At 42.2% G+C, this 15,097-nt stretch overlaps 1 long non-coding RNA gene across 2 annotated transcripts in view; it reads left to right on the forward strand.

Annotated features, from left to right (window-relative positions):
• The window catches only part of LOC143841165 (uncharacterized), a 59,989-nt gene that overhangs the window by 2,617 nt on the left and 42,275 nt on the right, over positions 1–15,097 (forward strand). The window lies entirely within an intron of this gene.

Genomic DNA, 15,097 nt, shown 5'->3' on the forward strand with positions numbered 1-15,097 from the left:
ATCAGACTGGAGGGAGGTGAGTAGCAGGGTACCTCAGGGTTCGGTGCTCAGCCCGGTACTTTTTAACATATTTATCAATGATCTGTATGAGGGAGTGGAGGGACTACTCATCAAGTTTGCAGATGACACCAAATTGGGAGGACTGGCAAATACTCCGGAAGATAGAGACAGAGTTCAGCGAGATCTGAACACAATGGAAAAATGGGCAAATGAAAACAAGATGCAATTTAATAAATATAAGTGTAAAGTTCTGCATCTGGGTCACTGGCAGTCTTCAAGCAAAGGTTGGATACACACTTTTCTTGGATGCTTTAGTATGCTTTGGGCTGATCCTGCATTGAGCAGGGGGTTGGACTAGATGGCCTGTGTGGTCCCTTCCAACTCTATGATTCTGTGATTCTGTGATATTAGTCCTGGAAAGATGACAACCTGAGAGTAGCCAAACCTTTTCTTTCTTTGGGACCCATAGCTCAGACCCTGTAAATCCAATCCTTTCCAAATTTAGAGGGCAGATGGTGTCAGATAGAGATTTCCTGCAGGTTCTGGAACTTCAGGAGTGTATAGAATAGATCCTGTGTAAGCTAGATTCACCAAACATGGGGACCATGTAGAGGAGAATCCAAGGGAGGTCCAAAGCAAATTTGGTGTCACTAGCTTACACAGGATCTATTCTATATATAACTAAATCTCCTAAACCTGCATCTGACAAAATGACCGAAGTTTAGAAGTATAAAAAACCTATGCTGTGGAAGCTAGAGACATTAAAATCACAGGGGGCCTCCCCCAGATGCTTCTCTACATGTTCTCCAGGTTGTTGCTTTGAAGTTTTGTAAACCTTTTGATTGAGCAGAAACAGTCTGTCTGAGAATGTATCTGCTCACACAGTGGCATGAAGCTCCACAAACAAACATCAATGTTTATGGAAAGTTTGTGCTTGGTACCCATGAAGTTGATTTTGCTTGGTTTGGTTCATGATCATCCCTAAAGGCAAGTACACATTAATTAGATGATTAATTAGATAATTAATTAATTCAACACTTCATGGTTCAGTTCATTCCTATTCCTAATAGCAAGTACACATTCATTAAATGAAAAGCCCCCAATGATCTGCCAAGAGGCTCCCTGAGCCTCACGAACGTTTCACAGGAGGATTAACATTTACACCACCAGTAGTCTTCTCTGGGTAATTGATTCAAAGGAATTGTATGCTGAGCAGACTGGGCATAAATTAAGGTGACACTTTTTTTAAAACCACAAAAGGGGCAACAAGATTCTGTTCACTGAAGTTACCATCTCTAATTTCTGATAACTTACTGTTTAACCCTTGCTAGCAAAGATATGGAATGCTACTGAAAGATAGGCAGTTCTACATAATCAAAACATATGGTAATTAATAAAATATTTTTAATGTTAAAAATCCGGATGTTCTGATAAACTGCTGATGCAATGGATGAAATTATTTTATGTAAGCAGAGAACACGTTTTTTAAAAAAATATTGCCTCAATAACTCAAATACTGTGATTCCATTCTATAAAATTAGGAGCCTTCGTATGATGGAGGGGAGATATTCCATCAGAGCAAGCCTCTTCTCTATAGCTAGCTGAAAGAACCCACTGTGTTGGATAGAGCCCATGACCTCCTTCCTCTAAGTCTACTTCCAACTGCTTCAGTCAAAACAGGACTGCTTCCTTCAACAAGCTACTCCCCAGCGAATGAAAAGAAATCAGTGGATCCAACCCATTGTTCAGATTCACATGCTCAGTTTTCAGGTACAAACTCCAGAACTGTTGCTTTCTACTATTCACAATGAAAACTCAATAAACATTTTTCTCTTTCTTTAAAATACACTGGTCTTTAGTAGTTGAGGGTATTATGTACTCCTATCATAACTTTAGATAAAAAGGTTCATTTTGTTTGGATAAGATTTTTTTTAATCTGTCTTCTCCCTGATTGTTTCCTCTGGGGCAATCTGTAGGAAAACTTCCTCAGCTTCATTTCTAGAGTAAGAATTGGAATGGGAAAGGGAGCCCACCAAAGCAGATCTAATCAGGAATAAATTTCATGCTATTCAATGGGGCATACCCCCAGGAAAGTGTCCTTTCAATTGTAGCCTCTATCTCTCATTCCTTCCTGGAATGTATGGACTCTCCTCAAACATCTGGAAACCTAGGATTGTCAACTTCGGACTGGGAAATTCCTGGAGATTTGGGAGTGGAACCAGGAAAGATAGTTCAGCAGATATGTGCTGCCATAGATTCCACCATCCAAAGCTGCCATGTTCTCCAGGAGAACTGATTTCTGTAGGGAAATCAGTTGTACGTTTGGGAGAACTGTAGACTCCATGTGGAGGCTGACAACCCAGGAACCCCACATCCTTAGTTTGGGTTAGTAAGCTGTTTCACATTCCTATAGGACATAATCCCCCACACACCTCAAAAACCCCTCTGGAGTTTCTGAATGATAAAGAGAAGTGTCCTACCAAATGGTGGTCTCATAAGAAGATACAGTTAAATTACTGCTGTGGGGAGAAGCTAAACTGAGGTTGCTGCTTTGTTGTTTGGAGCATGTGGTTTTGTATTTGTTCCTTAAATCAATCATCCATCTGCCTCCTCAGTTCATTGAAATTACAATGGCCATTCCATATGGGTGATTTGATCTGGGTTGAGCATTGTTATGAAGCAGGTTTTTCACAGCTTTCCTATGGCATCCTGGTACATTCATGATTCTTTTGGCAATTTCCGCTGATACTTCACTAACCTGGTTTACTCTGAAGTTTTACGGAAGATCTCAGTAAAGCCTGGATGGTTGCCAGGGTGGTAGGAAAGCTGGAGTTTGGCCAACCACACAGCAGCTGTTTTTCCTGGACCATGACCCTGTGGAAGCCATTTCCTTTCCCTGCTGCTAGGGGACTTTTTGTTTTGTTTTTTTTAATCAGCATCTGAGTGTTGCCGTAAAAATCAGTGTACCAATATCTCTATGACCAGTTTCCATTTTTATTTAGAAAAAGTCTCTATCCCCTTTCATTGAGGAGATACAAAGAGAAAGGTACATCTTTCCAATTAATGGGGCCTGTGACTTATTTTATTTCAATGAAAGCTGGGGACTCAGAAAACCTGTATCAGCAACAGCAAAATCATACAAGACTTCCCCTGTGTGGAAACCACTAGAGCCAATCTTCAGCATGATCCTGTCTCAGGTAGAATGGCTCATTCTTCACTATACTGTTGGGTACAATGGAAATAAATGCCACTGTAACAGAACACTGTCAGAGGCTCAACACCTCCCACTTAGAAAATGAGTGTTCTGAATTTATGCAGCACCAGGAGACCATTAACCTGCGACAATCTTCTATTTGATGGGCTTTAGCTCTTAATTATCAATCATTTTAAAACATTCTGTCAAATTAGTGATTATACCCAAACTATTTTGTTAGGAATAAAGCATTGGAAAGGAATCTTAATTATCTATATACCCCTGCAGCGTGTCTGTAACATTCTATTTTCGTAGAGTGAGGCTCCAGTGATAAGATGACTGTAATTGAAATCCAGGGAAGTCAAAGGTTCCAACTGTCCAGTGGGATGGCAAGTAATTTATTGCACTTTCCCTACAAGGTTGCTGAGATGGAATCTGTTCCAATTGTCCTGCATGAAAACAACTAATGTGGAGTGCGTTCTTTGGGAAGGCTTAATTTCCCCGTTTCCCTCTCAGAGAGCCCCTTAACTCAACAGTAGAAGAAAACTGTATTTCAGCACAAGCACACATGCAGGCAGAAACTTCACTGGGATGCAGCTGAAACCAGACTCAATCTTTATTTTAAACCATGGACGTACAAAATATTCAGTCGGATACAAAGTGCCTTTTGTGCTCACAGCTTCCCGATTAATCTTTTGGGTTGTTACGAGGGGCCCCTCTTCCCCCTCCTTCTGAAAAGCTGGTATGATCCAATAGATTGTCTCTTCAGTAAACTGACATGGGAAAAATATGCTCTCAAACATTGCAAGAGGCCGGCTGTAATCCAAGATAACATTAAATATGCTTACATTACAAGCAAATCAAGTTAAGTGTTAACTGTGCTAGTTTGCAGCCTTAGGTTCTAAATTCACCGCAGACAGTCCGTAAGAAATCTGACATGTGTGCTTTTTGTCCTGAATTTGAAATATATGGTGGAATTCCGAGGCGTATTCTGTTCACTTTTCAAATAAATGTGAAGTGCTGAGGGAGAAGTTACAATGTGCACGCACATACACACCACAATCCAAACTGTGTAGATATAAAAACTGCAGTTCTCGCATGAATACCAAAGCCCCCAACTTCCCCCAGCCTGAGAGATGGAGCCACATATGGTCTTTTGTCAAGGGGCCTCCTAACAGTAGGTTATCTCACATGCCTTTCATGCATACCTGCAAGCTTTCATGCTTGGCTGACCCTGAGATCTTTCGGCAAAAGCATATTTGAAGGAGGAAAAAGAAAGGCAGTTGGATAAACAGCCTTGTAATGAGATCTTATAATTCAGTCCATCTAAGCTCAAATGCCTGTTGTGGAAATTAGGGTTCTTTGGCTCTTTCTGTTGCAGGGAAAGGCTTTGTTCTTAAACACTATTTGTTTGCATACTGCCATCAAGCTGGTTTTGTTTCTAAGATGCAGCATCCAGGTACAATGACCATGAAAAGAAATTAACCATTCCTCTCAATATGGGCTTCCAGTCTCCTCTGAAGGGAAATACTACACATGCGGATATCCTGTAGTGCATAGGAAGGATTTCCCACATAATGGAACCAAATCTCTTCCGTGTGTGTATCAGACAATCTTACAACTATCGGAGTCACTGCACTATGGCCAAAAGTCTAAAAAAATTCTGCAGAACTTGTATCCAGATAAAGGCAATCAAAAACCAGCAGTCATGCAGAAGGGCACAACATGGGATTAATAAACTGCATGTTGATTTTTTGGCCTTTTGAGATTGAAAAATAGAAAGAAAAAAAGACAGAACTGTGCCACCCACACTTAGTGCATGCTGTCTTTGGTTTGGTGGATTGCAAGTTGTTCAGACCTTATCTAGAATGTAGAAATGATCCCTTCCCCATCCCTATGGCCGCAGAAAGAAGTAAGGGGCCACCTACCACATCACAGACCACATCACAGACCACCTAGCTCCCTGATCCTGGCCCTGGCAGTTTCTCTCGAAATGGTGTCTTGCTGACTTTCGAGGCCTAAGAAGCAATTTGTCTTTTCTCCCTGCCCAGTCAACAATTATCCATAGTCATGTTCACTCTTAAGCACTCTTAACAATCGCAGTCTGGCAGGAGTGCTTGGGGGGAACTACAAATATGCTGATCATAAATAACTTTATCAAAATCAGTGGTGTTACACTAATGCACAAAAGAGCAAGGAGAGTGAGGGATGCTCGTCCCGTTTTATCTTTATAGCTTTACTTACATTAAGAGACTGCAGGGTAATCTAAAGGGCCACTAAAAGCTTTGCAGGTTGCGTTATAATTTCCTCATCCATCTAACATGATGGGCAGGGTCACCTGGTGCACTGTGGCCATAAAGGCAGGCAGGATTTGGTGCACCAACATGCTCTATTTGTGGAGAACAGAGGAGACCCCAGCTGGCTACTACATTTGAGTTTGCAGTCCAGAAAAGTTCATTTAAAACCACAGTGGGGAAGGAAGTCTTCCTTCTGTTTTGCAAGGACAGAAAGTTCAGTGTGCTTCGAGGTGCAATCCTCCCCTTTTTATTTGGGAGTAAATGCTACAACTAAGTGGGGCTGATATTTAATGAAATTATTGAGGTTCAGACTACAGGCAGGGTTTTTTTTTAAATTAAATTTTACCCACAACATGTAATTCGTAGCTGGATAGACAGATGTTTTAAAAACATCAACAGGCAACTACTATTATTATTACAACACCAATTATTACTACTATTGCTGCTACTGCTACTACTATAGTAAGAATGCTAGTAATATTACTAAGATTAATCAGGGTGGGATTTCCAAACATCATGCATATTCATTCATATTATTGACACAGCAGTATTTGTAAGATAAGCAAAGCGACAAATCTCTGTCTTGAGGCCCTTATTGACCCTCTTAGCAGGGGAAAGGCAAAACACAGAGACAAGAGCAAGAGGAGAGAGAAATTAATACACTTAGCAATAGCTGTTGTCAAAAAGATGCAATTTGATGAAGGAGTAGAATGGCCGTAGCAACTACCATTTGGTTATGAGGGCCTCCAGGCTGCGTTCGTCTTTGCATTTCTAGCAGAGGACTTGTTCCAACATGGGCACTAGCTCTGAAGAGCACAGAGCAAGAGCTGAGTGGAGCCCCAAGAATAAGCAATTTGTTGGCAGAGAAGTTGACTGCTGGCGGTGGTGGAAGAAAAGGGGCTGTGAGGGGCAGCTATGACATCTTTTTGCAAAGGTTTGTATGATTGCTGTGGCATCACTGATACAATTCCAATTTAAAATAATCCCAGGGACACAGTGATATGTTTTCTCTTGGTGTAGTGGTTAGGACTGAGGTCTTCTAATCTGGTGAGCTGGGTTTGATTCCACGCTTTCCCACATGCAGCCAGTTGGGTGAGCTTGGGCTCGCCACAGCACTGATAAAGCTGTTCTGACCAAGCAGTGATATCAGGGCTTTCTCAGCCTCACCTACCTCACAGGGTGTCTGTTGTGGGGAGAAGAAAGGGAAGGCGACTATAAGCCACTTTGAGCCTCCTTCGGGTAGAGAAAAGAGGCATATAAAAACCAACTCTTCTTCTCTCTTCTTCTTCCAGGTCAGTTTTTTCCTTGTTTTGCCTGTCCATCACTCAAAAAATCCCACTCTGCTATGTTGTCTTTTATATTCCAAAGAAGGCCACTCTCCTCCCTTCCCCCTTTGTAATTCATGGCCAGAATTGATGACTGTTGAGGTCAGAAAATCAAATTGTCATTTTAATAACCTGTGTTGCATATATCTCTGAGTTCTGGGTTTGTTAGGGACCCTCCACTTCCCGGCAACTGTATGCAATATGACTGTGAAAAATTCTCTTCCTTTATGGCAATTTTTACTTCTGTTCAGATTCTGCTCATGTCTTTTTATTGGATGCAGACACACCAGCAGCATTTGAAGCAGGAAGGGATAGTTCCCTATGCAGGCTGTCAACCAACTTCCACTCACAGAAACAGAGAATCAAGAAAAGAATAGTAACTTGTTCTGTGGGACCACCAGAGATTGGGAACAACTGGCAATGATTTATGGTACTAGTGTGGCTTTTGCTTTTTTCACTGCAACATGTCTGACAAGTTATATGCCCCAAGTTAAATTCTGCACAGAAAATCAAAGAAAAATCTAAATTCAGTACTGTAAAATGTACCTTACTGAAAATACAATAGCCAGCAATGTGCTTGTTTTCATTTCTGATAGCTGTAGGGAGAGCTTTTCAGCCACTGAAGACCCTACCTGAACCCCATCTCTCACGTGCACATATAAACCTGGAGTTTAGAGATGAATTATATTGTTTTGATGGTGCTGTTCTGTCCTCAGGCATATTGGTCCTGGGGGCAGAGTCATGGTACACACAAAACCTGTTCAGATGTTTTTTTTAAGGCTTTGGGGAGAATTGTATTTTATGATGTTTTTAGGGTTATATTGTATTTTTATGGAATATTATTGTGAACCGCCACAAGCCAGCTTGCTAGTAGCGGTGGTATATAAACTGAATCATAAAAATAAATAAATAATCAGTGTTGTCAGAAATACACACAGGACACGTGTACATTCAGTAATGCGGAATTTGCTTTGCGAGAGGCGGTAACGTAGCAAAATGGATCGTTTGCCAATGTTTACGAGGTGATTACACCCTTCAGAACTCAAGGCAGACAACAGATAGTTATAGTAGAATAAAAACAATCTTTATTGAAAGTAAACTATAAACAGGAATAAGCAAAAAATATCTCTAGCACACTATTGGTCTAACGAATAGGAAATTAAAGTGGGAAAAGGTTTGTAAATATATTTACCAGTCTTGCAGAGGGTAGATTTAGAGGAGATGACATGGCCAGCGTGTTGGGTGATTTGGATGGATCCAAACCAGATGCACAATTTGGGCTTGGCGAATCCCCTGTTTATATGTTTTTTTTTGGGGGGGGGCTGTACTGTGGACGTGGCTGAAACATGATGGGATTATCCAGGGGGAAGGATATTAGAAAAATGCCTTATCTTGGTCAGGAGATCAGCTTTTAATTGGTAACCTATCTTATCTGGCTGTGTCTACATGTTGGGAAGTAATTTCCCTTGGCAGATAGGTGCAGAGTGAATTATAAATGAGAGATTGAGAATCTTGCCCAGGAAGCTTTTAGGCAAACAAAACTCTGCCGGACTCCTTGCTCAGCAAATACAATGGGATAGGGTCAGTGAGAGGTGAACTGGACATGTCTTGGATTGAAGCTGCTATGTCAAACCTGTGACAAGGAAGATGGAGTGTTCTTGTGACAGACTTTAACAGCGCTTGGCTTAGCATAAGCCTAGACCAGGGGTAGTCAAACTGTGGCCCTCCAGATGTCCATGGACTACAATTCCCATGAGCCCCTGCCAGCATTTGGGCAGGGTCCTGCCATCCATAACATCTGACGTAACAGAACCTACCATCTGCAAGTATTGCCATTTTGTCAGAAATACACACTGCACATACATCCTGCTTCAGTGCAGTATGTCACTGAACTCTATTAGGAAACCTGCCATGGGAACTTATAGAATCATAGAATAATAGAATCATAGAGTTGGAAGGGGCCATACAGGCCATCTAGTCCAACCCCCTGCTCAACGCAGGATTAGCCCTAAGCATCCTAAAGCATCCAAGAAAAGTGTGTATCCAACCTTTGCTTGAAGACTTCCAGTGAGGGGGAGCTCACCACCTCCTTAGGCAGCCTATTCCACTGCTGAACTACTCTGACTGTGAAAAACTTTTTCCTGATATTTCCTGATAACTTATCAGGCTATGGTGAAGTGTATAGGCTTGGTGTGTACTAAAGATGAATATACTGAAATAATGACTTGCATTTCCAGAAGATTTACACGTAGTGTGTACTCCTACTATGCACGATTGGATACCTTCCAAACAACATATGAAAGGGACTAATGAAAGATCTGATTATAGCGTGGGCAGTGTAATAGGGCACTGGCATACAATCTTATCAAGGCTGGACAGAGGACAACTAAAACAGTCAGTAGCTGACTCATAATTTGCACCCCTATTATTAGTATACAAAGAAGGGAGATGCCAATGGACAGGGAGAATCAAGTGTAAACTCTCCAGGGGGGTGGGGGTCCAGACACTACACCTGCCTGCCTTGATTTGTTCCTTTACAAAAATGATTTCCTGATCTCCACCCTGGCTTCTTCCCCAGTAGAACCAAAGATAGCAGTATGTTTAACTGGGCCTTCTCCATGACTGATAGGACAACTGATCTGAAGCACTTCATTTTCTCTCTGGAATCTTCGCCTACTGAGAGCAAATACAAACACATGTGGAACCAATAGGAAACAGACCAAGGACTTAAGAGTGCTGGGACCAGCCTGTGTCAGAAAGTTCTCACTTAATAGATGGGGTAATTAATAAAACAGTTGAGCAGAATGGCTGCATCTAAGTGCCTTGAAGTACTGACACTTCTCTTTTGTCTTGCCACCATAGCAGACAGATGGAATCCTTCTCGGAATAAATGCTGCATTGTGCCACGGCTTATCACTGTACAACGCCACTGTATTTATAAGGTGCTCACTGACTGCTGGCTTGTTTCAAAGACCAGAATCCTGGGCTTTTCCCTTCTGCACTTCAAATCTTCTATCTGCTGATGTCACTGCAGATCTGAGTCCATGGAAGGGTACCTTCAGTGTTGAAAGAATGGATATGCTAAAGCAATGCTGAATTCAGGCATGCATTATCCCCCATGGAAGTGCAGGTTCATAGTGAGTGAGTGAGTGAGTGAGTGAGTGAGTGAGTGAGTGAGTGAGTGAGTGAGTGAGTGAGTGAGTGAGTGAGTGAGTGAGTGAGTGAGTGAGTGAGTGAGTGAGTGAAGCAGGCCTCAATGTCATGGGCTTCAGTTATTCTTTTCCCGCTGCACCTTTTGTTGATCTTTATTAACTTTATTTCTAGTCTCCTTCTCCCACTGAGATTCAAGTCAGACAACACAAAGCAGCTAATGAATAAGGCAATCAGACTAGGAATACAAAATCTGAACACAGTGTGGACAACAGGCACCAGGCAAGAGTACGCTAAGCAATGCAGAAAATGAGTCTCAAGATATATGATAATACAGTAAGAGCAGATGATGTCTACAATAATCAACTGCCGTGAACTACAATCCTATTCCATTATAAAAATCTATTCCTGGACTTTGCCATTCTACCACAGTTCAATCTGTTTTTTTTAAAGGGGGGGGGGGTTGTTGATAGGGTTGCCAGGTCTGTGTGAGGAAATACCTGGAGATTTTGGGGAGTGGAGCCTGGGGAGAACAGGGTGTCAGGTTCCATCGTATTTCTCCCCAGCGCATTCCGGGGTATCCCGCCCTATTATAGATATAGATTATACTATGGAAGATCTCAGCACATGAGAATTGTGGTAGGCAGCAGTGGCTGGAGCAACGGACTTATAGGGTTTATTTTTTCACCATCTTTCCCACCATCTTGATGTTGTTTAATATTAGATTGTTTTAATAGTGGTTGGGGATGTTTTAATTGTTGTTATATTTGGACTGTTGTTTTACTGTTTTATTGTAAGCCGCCTCAGGCCAGCGGTTGCCAGGAGAGGCGGGACACAAACATAAAAATAAATAAATATTTGAGAAATATCAGAAAGTTCCTATTCTAACCATTCTACATACATATCTCTTCTGATTTCACCTGTAGGATATTCTTGATTTGCTTTTGAGTCATGCACACTACAGATCTTACACATTCCAACAGTTTGAAGTTGGTGGTGGAAAATGCCATCAAGTCACAGCTGACTCATGGCAGTTCCACGAACTTACAGGTTAAAAGATTCATCAAGGCATCACTTTGCCAGAGGTACTGAAAAGAATGTTGCTGCATAAACTTTGGTTTGATATGACTGAACAAGACCTTTTATTTCCCAATTACTGATTCTCGAGATTAACGCAACAACAGGGCTCTGGAAATCTGACAGTGCAACTTTATGATCGCTTGGAAAATAATTATCTACTTGTGGTCTGTAGTTTTCTTAATCTTATGCTCTAATTGATGCTTGCAACAAACAATAGCTGTCATTGTATAAATGAAAGGCACTTTTTACCAGTGACTGGATGTTAAATTGAGTGAGAACTGAAACAGCCACGCACATTCCATTCGAGTCATCCTGCATGGCCATGAGGGCTGATTTTTTTCTGAATTTTAGAACTCCAGATGATTTTAAGTGAACAATATTGGCTGTCTTGTGAAGAGCCTGAGAGGAGCAACAGAGCAAGAAAGCGTGTTGAAAACACACCTCCTTCCAGTTCCATAAAAATGACAACCTACGACAATGTAATTGGAGGATCTGTAGAAAGATGACCTCAACTTCACATTAGCGCTTGATCATCTGTATTGCTTAACTAATGGCCATCTGCTATACAACTAGCTCCTTCTTTATTGCTACACTTTAGGGGGGGGGCATGCCAGAAAATGCAAGAGTCTGTTGGATTTAGAAAGCTCAAAGAGAAATCGTCATCAAATCTGAAGAAACCAGTCCACTTCATCTTGAAGCTGAATGTGCAGAAGTAAAACGTGATTTTATGTTTGCTTCTTTAAAATTTTATTTTCTACACTAGTAAAAATGCCTAAAATAATGATAGCAGATACAGATGTGAAAGAAGACCCTGCCTATTTGTATCAATGAAGAGAAGGTCACACACACTGTTAAGGACAGTAGGCAGATTCCCCTTTCATGTTCTAAAGTCATTATAAAATATACTTCTCTTACTTTCCCCACAGGACTAAATGTCAGTTCCATCTTCTCTTTGGCCTCTTATGCACGGCAGCAGCTACTCCCTGTGTATGCACGGGGGCGGGGCATGCTGGGCTGCCCGGTGTAGTGCGCGCATGTGCACTGAATGCCGGGGGGCCAGAAGGTAAGCTGACGCAGCGATGGGGAAGGTTTGGACGGCCTGGGGAGGGAGTGGGGCGGCCCAGGCCCCCTCCGCAAGCCCAGATGGGGCCAGGGGGTCACCCCTGCCAGCTCCGGGGATCCATGAAGCGTGCAGTGTCCCTACAGGGACACCGTAGGGTCGGGGCTGGGTGGGCCGACAATCCTGGCGCTGGCGATTACGCACAGCGCCGGCCTGCCGCAGCCCCGACTTACCTAGGAAGCTACGGAAGATCCCACAGTCACTTACCTGGGCCTGGAAGCATTTGCACTGGCGGCGGCAGCAAGAGTTACCAGTGATTTTAACCGAAGCGTTCCTGCCGCCAGCGCGAGCATTCTGGCCCGTACATTATGGGCCTTCTTCAGGCAAGGCAATTATGAGCCTTTTAAAATGTATTTCTCTCCCCCTCCCCCAACTTTTCTTTCCATCAGAGATTCAAAGTAGTTTATAAAGAATCACAGCAACACAATACAAACCAACAACAATGTGGTTGGAAGTTAGGCATCTATCATGTTATCATTGTTGTCAGCTAACTATGGCCATTTCAATAAAATCAGAGTCCAGTAGCACCTTTAAGACCAACAAAGATTTATTCAAGGTGTGAGCTTTCGAGTCCAAGCAGTCTTCCTCAGTCTGACAAGAAAACATTCCTCAGTCTGAGGAAGAGTGCTCGCACTCTATTCATAGAGACTTGCTTCCGTTGGGTTGGGCAAAGTGTGGTTGAGCCACTTTTGATGGAAACTGCAGTCTTCTGTTTTCTACCCCCTTGTCGTGCTTCTTTCTCACTGTGGTGTGCTGTCTAAAATGTCCTTAATGTAATGTCACTTCCCCACCACCACCACCCTTTTTTGCAGCGTGGACTTTTTTTTTAACATTCTAAGCTGAGTGTTATAGCACTAAACCAATACAGCACTTCGCTACTATAGAGTGGGGGTCATCAACACCTGGTCTGCGCCCTGGTGCCGGTCCGCAAGAGCCTTGGCAGCGGGCCGCGGCTCCCTCTCCCCCCCCTGCAGCGAGAAGCTCGCCAGGCCATGAGCAAATTGGCCGGCAAGCTTCTTGCTTCTGTGGCCCAGCAAGCTTCTTGCTGCAGCCTGGCAAGCTTCTTGCTGTAGGTTCATACATGCGCATTTGCACAGGGCTGTCGCGCATGCACGGGGCCCCGGATCACCCTCTTCCCCCACCTCTTGGCAACGGGCCGCAACCTCAAAAAGGTTGTGGACCGCTGCTATAGAAGACCCATTGAGATGCCTTAATAGAGTCAAGAAATCTCAATGGGGTCACTATAACAATGGAGTGCTATATTGTTTTAGGAAGATGGGGCTGCGAAAAAGGGCGGAAGTGGGAGTGGCACTGTTTGAAATGACCACAGCAATTCAGAAATGTCTCATTAAAAAAGGAAAATCCGCTCTATGAACCCCCCATCCCTGTATTGCTTTACTTGCAATCAGGCGAACAACAAATAACATTCGGTTTAGAATGGTAATGTGAAAAACTTCTATATCTAGCTGGATATTTTACACAGTCATTAGACCTATTATCTGCCCTGAGCTTTCTAAATGAGCCGATAAAACAAAACAACCTCCCTCCACAAATACATATTTATCGATTAAGTAACTTATTCTTTCCAAATCAAAATGGAAGCTAATGTGCCTGCGGTCTCTCCATCTTAAAAATGCAATCCGAAGTGGTTTGGGTACCGATGCAGTTTCATTAACCCTCAGCTGCATGTGCTTTGCACTATTACGTTAATATAGATGCCATTAAAATGAGATTTGTGTGAGAATACATAATTTTGAATCAGCTGAAAATCCATTTTCTATTTGAAATTTTGGGTTTTGCCAGCGTTCTCCCCCCCCCACACACACACACACATTGATAGTGCCTTGCCACGGCAGATATCTTGACACTAATATGCCATCTGGAATCACATAACAGTATAGATCTACCCCATCTACATTAAAGATGCTATTAGGTTCATAGCCTTTTCATAACATCAGGAAGAACTTTCATTACCCAGCAATCAGCATGAAATTAATCAATATCTTGTTTCACATCATGCTGTTCCTCTCTCCCAAGACCCACATCTACAGCAGTAAAACCTAAATGTCCTGGCCCGTGTGCCAGATTGCTTGCTCTCTTCAGGCTACAGTAAACCAGCCAAACACAACTGAGTTTATATTCACTTTTGAATGTTAGATCAGCCTTTCAGAAACAAGAATCCAGAAGATTATAGACAAGAAAACCTTCCTGTTGGTGCTGAAGACCAAACTATTGCTTATACTAAATAGGCCCAAGCATTTGGCAATTAACTGGTACAATTTATCACTCCTCTACATCCTCCACTAAACTTACTATTGGTATAATTAAATTTGGCACAGCATTGACCCTTCCCCCTCTTGTATGTGGTGATTTCATAATTCATGTGTCACCACTTGATGCACAGGTCAAAGGTGATTACATTTTTGCATTTTTACTATATGGATCCTACTGGTGGAATTCTGGCTTGAAAGTCTATCTGACTTTTGTCAGCAGTAATTTCTTAAGTATGATCCTGTATTAGCAGCATTCATTGCAAACAAAGCTTTGACACAAGATCTCCAGATAATGAAGATAACCCTTAAAAAGAGACAAAGATAAGCATCACTATATCAAGAGAGGTTCATCTAGCTTTCTGCTTCCATATAGACAGGAAAGGGAGCATTTACACCAAAAAAAATCAGGCCCCACAGGAACCTAGAGGGAACATTCAAGCTCTATGTACATTTACAATGGACATCTCATTATGCCAGACAAAGTGATGCAATGATTTGCCCTACATACCAGAGCTAGGATAGTTTACTACACCAAATCCAAATACAACAAAGCTCTGTAACATGCAATGATGGGGACACATCTTTTGTATAAGGTGTATCTTTTTTCACTGTGTTGTATTTATGATTTATGTATCTAGTTTCTTTATTTGCCTCCTGCC

This window comes from Paroedura picta, chromosome 7 (genome assembly GCF_049243985.1).
Source record: "Paroedura picta isolate Pp20150507F chromosome 7, Ppicta_v3.0, whole genome shotgun sequence".
In the NCBI taxonomy this organism is placed as follows: domain Eukaryota; kingdom Metazoa; phylum Chordata; class Lepidosauria; order Squamata; family Gekkonidae; genus Paroedura; species Paroedura picta.